This window comes from Pleuronectes platessa, chromosome 3, assembly GCF_947347685.1.
Source record: "Pleuronectes platessa chromosome 3, fPlePla1.1, whole genome shotgun sequence".
Taxonomy (NCBI): Eukaryota; Metazoa; Chordata; class Actinopteri; order Pleuronectiformes; family Pleuronectidae; genus Pleuronectes; species Pleuronectes platessa.
In genome coordinates, this window is record NC_070628.1 from 24,810,294 (window position 1) to 24,816,805 (window position 6,512).

General features: G+C 42.5%; 1 long non-coding RNA gene across 1 annotated transcript; it reads right to left on the reverse strand.

The window, feature by feature from the left end:
* Positions 1 to 5,516: 5,516 nt before the first annotated feature.
* On the reverse strand, positions 5,517 to 6,302 carry LOC128437363 (uncharacterized). The gene is made up of 3 exons (XR_008338200.1): positions 6,173 to 6,302; positions 5,823 to 5,897; positions 5,517 to 5,650 (listed from the first exon to the last, which is right to left on the reverse strand). It is a non-coding gene; the product is annotated as an uncharacterized LOC128437363 (long non-coding RNA).
* Between the last annotated feature and the right edge of the window lie 210 nt (positions 6,303 to 6,512).

Consider the following 6,512-nt stretch of genomic DNA (forward strand, 5'->3'; position numbering starts at 1 on the left):
TTACAAATGCTGGAACAGTAAATATTGGTTTTTAAGTCAGGGCTTCACTTGGTTACTTTCTCTGAAAGTTACAGTTCCTCTGGCCTGTGTTTGAAAGGAATACGATTTGAGAGGAACACAAGAACAAAAAGGTTTGTGAACAGAAAAAACATCTCTCCTCCGTTTTTTTTTAATTTAAGTGCACATAGGTTGACGCTTTCATTCCTGGAGCGAGTGAAGTCAAATTGTTCAAAAAGCAGCTGAGTGATCTTACGCTTGTGTGTGTGTGCACGTGTGTGTGTGTGTCCGCATATGTCTTAACAAGCGTACATGTGGGTGAAAGCTTGACAAACAAAAGGTCCGCCGAGTGTTTGTGCTTTCGCTGAGCATTTGGGCAAACAAATGGGTTTGACACATAAAGCACAGTAGTCTCATGCAGAATGCATAAGCCCTGCAGGCAGGCTTAAAACAAACAGTCGACGTGTCCATAGACAGGCCTAATACATCTCCAAACATCTCACATACACACACGTACACACACACACAGGAACACAGGAACACACAGAGAGGCAAAAGTTTGACAGGTTTAATTCATCCCTGTGGACAGTTAAGGCCAAACACTTCCAAACAAACACACACACACACACACATGCACACAATATGGCAACACCACTGTAAACACTGCATCCATAAAACAATGTTTCTGCTGACAACACAAAAGCATTCTCCGCCCGCCCCTCCCTGTCTTACTTTCCCCTACCCCTTTTATCTCCTCCCCCCCCTCACTCCCTTTATCTCTCCAACTTGGCAAAGAGGGAGCAGCTCATTGCTGTGCAGCAGGTAATGCACGGCTAAATAATGGCATACCAGTCCATTATATTGAAATGGCAAGCAGCTGCAAGCCTGTGCGTGAGTGTTTAATGCATTAATATATAGGTGCGTATGTGTTTCATTGTGTATGTCTGAGTTGTGTGTGTGGGCGGTCTAGCTGAGGCCGAGCAGTAAGTGATGCTGACAGAAAACCTCCCACAAGGGGAGAGGGTCACAGCGGTGAGCCTCGTCGTCTTCCCCCTCCGTCCCCAACTTCCGTCAGTGTAAGTGAGCGAGTGAGAACTCCTGGGCAGCGTGTGAGTCCAGATGAAGACAGACAAAATGATTTAGATAGAGATAGGCGTGAAAAGTGAAGACAGATAGAAATCCACATCTCTCTTGCCCACTCCATCCATCTCTGTCTGAATCTCTCCCCGTCTCCGAGGTCTCTCATCTCTCCCCTCCTCATCTGGCTCTTTTCATGTGCCGTCGCTCTGCTTTAACGCGACGGGGTCGGTGGCGAAATCTCTCTCACGCCCTTTGGGAAGCAAATATACGTTTTCGCATTAATTTCATTTTACAAAGCATGTCGTTTCTGGAGGAGTTAGTGACGGTGCAATCTGAACGAGACGCCTCAGGAAATCTAGCCCGCAGCCTCTGCCTTGTGGGGCCAGACAGACATTTACCAGGTGAGGGCAGGAGTGTAAGTTGCCCCCTCTGGCAGATGGATGAAGACATAAAATGTAAGGGATTCCTTTGTCTGTTGCTAGGCCATTTTGTACATATATCCCTGGTGTTTGGAAGGAACCTTATTATTACGCATTACTCGTTTGGACAAACCCAACATGTTGCCGCTCTAATGTGTGATATTCCATTGCATGCCAACACTCGGAGGTGTGATGTGTCATCGCTCTACAGAGACGTGGATGTGGCTCATCTGCTGGCCAAGGTGGGAAGACCAACGTCATTCTGTGTTCGTACCATATGCTGTATATAAAGATTGATGACACGACAGCGTCCCCATACTGAAGCCAAAGCCCACCCTGTGCATGGCTGCAGTAGAAATCATATATTCCTTCCTCCTCTGTAGTGGATGGAGCATATATCAAACTAAAAAGTTCAAATACACGTCAAATGTGTTTTTCTAAAAGATGGTTTCTGTCATTTTAGGTGTGTACATGTTTTTCCGAGATGTTTGGTTGGAATTGATTGTTTGATTCATTGAAACACAGTCACTTTTGGGCGAGTGCATGTTTCGGCGGGACCTTGATAACGTGGTTTCATCCCCATCTGGCTTCAAAGCACTTCATCGGTGCAAGATGGCAGCATTTGTATCCGGGCTATTTTGGATTCATTTCTGTAGAGTGGGAGGAAGTGGAGAGGCGTCGTCCATCTTCATATACAGGCTATGATTCGTACTTGAACCGTCCATAATGGTGCAACCTTTCTAACTATGGACAGGTTATATAAAATGAGGCTATAGCGCTCAGTCCTAAGTTCAATTGTTCCAATCACAGAGATGAAATCACAGAAATGTGGGGTAAAATTTTTTTGATGAACACTATTTTGTAGCAAATGTTACTCACACAGCAAGTAGGGGTTTTGTTGAGGACTATTTTCAGTCGTGGAATAACACATGTGCTCAGCAAGTGAGTTTTTACACCACCTATAAATACTTCAGTGCCTATGCTCATTGTAATGTTGAAACATGTGACCCAGTGGAAATCTGTGGCTAATGTTTTTGTGCGGATTAAACAAACAAGATATTGTGTATTAATCTTTCAAGCTTAAGAGATTTGTTTCTCCTCTGGCACAGTAAGACAAGCTATTTATACCCTTTTCAACGCTGGTAGCTATATGTTGAATGAACACATATGAGAGCTGTACTGAGCTTCTTATTTAACTCTAATAAAGAAAGCAAATAACACTGGAGGTCAGAGGAACAGAGGGATGAACTAAACCAGGCTACACAGGTAATATTTTACACTTAAACCAGCTCCATCCTTAACGTGGCAGATGATAGAGAAACACCGGAGATCTCCAGTTCAATCTGTCTTGATGGAGATGTTTCATACGTGAATAATAATAACTTAATTTTTTATTGCACCTTTCAAGGGACCCAAGGTTGCTCTACATATATGAGATGCCTGAGCGCTTCAATTATGTTCCAGATATGGACCTCAGTATAGCTTTGGTTGGACATTGCCTGGAGATGTCTTGGCTCGAGATTACAAAATAACTTGGCTCTTGCTTTTGGTGGCTGGAAAAGATTTCACCTTGTGCCAAGCTTGTGCTCGGCATCTTCAGAGCCCGAGGCAACATATTACGCCTTGCATCCAACCCCAGCTGACATCCCACTGAGTACTTTGCACTTTCCTACTATAACTTTGCACTGCTGGACTGTTCGGAGATTGTTTTTTCGTCAAAAAACAAAGAGAAACTTGGCATCATTACACTGTATTTCACTCTAACTTGGGTATGCATGCTCCGTCGCTCTAAATCTGCAACGTTCACATGTTCAGTGCACACCGATTGGAGCTAATTGTGCTCAAATCCTCCTCCAGTCGCTGCCATCTGCGTCTGTTGAAGTGTGCAGAGACAGAAACGAAATCAGAGAGCGAGAAAAATGGAGCAGTAAGGGACAGGGATGGGAAAAAGAGAGAACAGCATGAAAAGGTGGTAAACAATTTCATGCAAATAAAGGGTGAACAATAGGTGAGCTTTCAGTCTCTCCCCCTCCCTCCGCCGCTCTGCCACTCTCCCCCTCGCAGAGCCAGGGCAGAGCTTTTTCGACAGGGATAAAGCAGGGAAAGGGCTGGAGTTTTTTTTTTTGCAGACTATTGAATGCTCTTTGAAGCATTCCCAAAAGGTTGATCCTATTCAGAGAAAGGTTTCCTATTTCTCTGATGCTCTTCAATAATTCATCGTCCTTTTTATGGTTTGGTCTCAGCGCTGGAAGGATTACCTAAACCTGGCTGCATATGAATAATATCATTGTGATATTCTCCATCCAGAGCACTGCATGCACACTGCAGTGGGTATTGGAGGTGGATTAAAAAAAACTGTGTTTAGGCATCAAGCCTACAAAAGAAAGAGTTTGTGCATCCTCCCGGATGGACCGCAGGCTGAGAGAAATGGAAATGCTAGGCATCAAATGCATAACAAACGGAGTTCTGAGGTTTTCAAGCTCCAAGTGCGATTAGACTTGATCTCGTAGGTCAAAAGGCATTTGTTTTAGTATAGGCACACATGGAAACAGAAATGTGAGAGTCCCTTTACATGCAAGGCTTGAGCACATTATTATACACCTGTTTTATGCACAAGCATTGCATCCATGAAAAAAATAAACTGATGCCACATTTAAAATTCTAGAGTAGGTTTAAAATGTTCATTCATAGGGTTGGCTTCTTAGTATGCTACTTACAAAATCACCTCGCAGATGTCAGCGCCATAGATATATACTGTAATAGTAGCCCTGCTTTGTAGGCAATATAAACATGTGCACCACATGTGCCTTGTTAATATTTCACCTAATTCTGAAGGCAACATTAGCCTACAGTTAGTTAGTAGCTTCCTCAAATTCCAGTCGGCACAACCACGAAAATGCCTAAAGCTACACAATAAAAAGTGTTGCTGTATTTTATGCAAAATGTTTTAAAACAATTCAAATTTCCATGTGTGGAATACATTTGAAAGTAGAGGGATGCTATAGTTCTACGCTGTAGTGTTTTGATATATTATTATAAATAAGAATAATAACTTTTCTAAACAAGGTTAACAAGTGATTCACAAAAATGCATGGCAACATTTGAATGTTTGACGATATATATTATGAATTTTTTTACGTAAATTTGTGAAGAAATTTGCACAAATTTATATAGATTGTATATTTAAGTTAAGTAAAGGTTTTTTGTTTAATTTACAATTCTGGCACTGAGGAACTGTTTTAAAAGTATCGATTAAGTACTGGTATCCACATGATAACCCAACCCTGGTCATACACTGGTCACTATACACGCTGAGAATTACAAGATGTTCAAAATGCATTTGATTGCCTCTGGTTGATTTAATTAACTATCGTTAAAAGTTCAGCAATATTAGAATATTTTTGATGATATTATTATCAATGATCTTAAAAGTATGCTTAATCTGCTAACCTGGGATAGATGCAGGGGTGGACTGGGACAAAAATTCAGCCCTGGCATTGTCTGTCCAGACCAGCCCACTACATTATCAACTGACACCACATAGAAGTCCACAAATCTCGCGGCGTCTTCTCTCATGCATACTACTGTTACCACCTAGCCCATATTTTGCAACAAGAAGGGAGGCCACACACAAACCTCTCAAGCCAAAAGTAAATTTATTTAACTCCAAATCAAGATAGCTCTAACTACGTAGTGGGATGTGTAAAATATGTTACGCGTCAGTGGTGTTAACAGTGTTTGGATGTGTGAAAATAAGGTGTGATGTATGTTGTAAAGTGCAGAAGTAAGAAAAACAAAGGCTGAGGGCCCCATGCCCCTGGAAGCAGCCTTTAGATCTGCAGCTGAAGCCCAGCCCAAAAGGGCAGGCCCAGGGTGAGTGCCAGCTCTACCTGTGTCTGGAAAACAACTCCTCAGGCTCTCACATGTCAAGTGGTCAACCTGAGAAGGACATGGATACATTATAATGTCTCTAATCATCAATTAAGTATGATTTCATAAAACATAAAAAATGATAAACTCACCAGACTAGAGGAGACTCAACAGACAAACTTTGGTACAGTGAAGGCAGAGAGTGGAGGCAGACAGAGAGCAAGTCCTCGAACATGGACAGAGGGGGAACAACTCCTCAGGCTCTCACATGTCAAGTGGTCGACCTGAGAAGGACATGGATACATTATAATGTCTGAAAAATAAAGAAAATGTTTTCCTCTGTCCTGCACCTAGAGTTGAGAACTTTTTGGATGTGTGTTTCTTTTAAAACCTTTTGAAAATTATTATAATTATGAAGTATGAATTTATACATTAAAAAATACATGATAAACTTACCAAATTCTAACAGTGGTCCCAAATGTCCACATATAAAACAGAGGGAGAACGACTCCTCAAATATATCACAACAACCTGTAATAATTGATCATTTAGTGTACATGATCACACCATTAAGGATCAACACATAAGCACTCTCATCTCTATTTACAGCTCAGAAAGTTTACTGTTGCTATGGCAACAGTAAACGACGTTAGCAGCTCTTAGCTAGCTTAGCTAAATCATCTGAACAATAATAACCCATAATATCACAATTCGGCATATTAAAACAAAATCAAAAACGTTTTCTACTTTGTTTTGGACATGTCTCAAAAATGTAGCCTAGCCAGCCCCAGGCCAACGTTACTTACCATGTCTGCCTCCACTCGCTCATCATTGTCGAGTCCTCCTCGCTCGTCTCCCGGCGCACCTGCTGCTGCTGGGCTGGTGAACCCGGCACCAAACAGGTCCGTCAGTTTGGCACATTTAGCAGCCTCCACCCACAGAGACTTCAGCTTTTTTCTCCGATGCTTCTCAGCGCCACCCGGGCGTTTTTACTCTTATTATCCATTTTAAGGTTCTGTCCCAGCAAAAGCCCGTCCCGCGACTCTCCCCGCCAATGCCGTGAGGTCCCGCCCCACCCTGGTTTGTGTTGTGATTGACAGCACTGTCAGGGCTCTCTGAGCCTGTCAGCCCATGATTGATTGACAA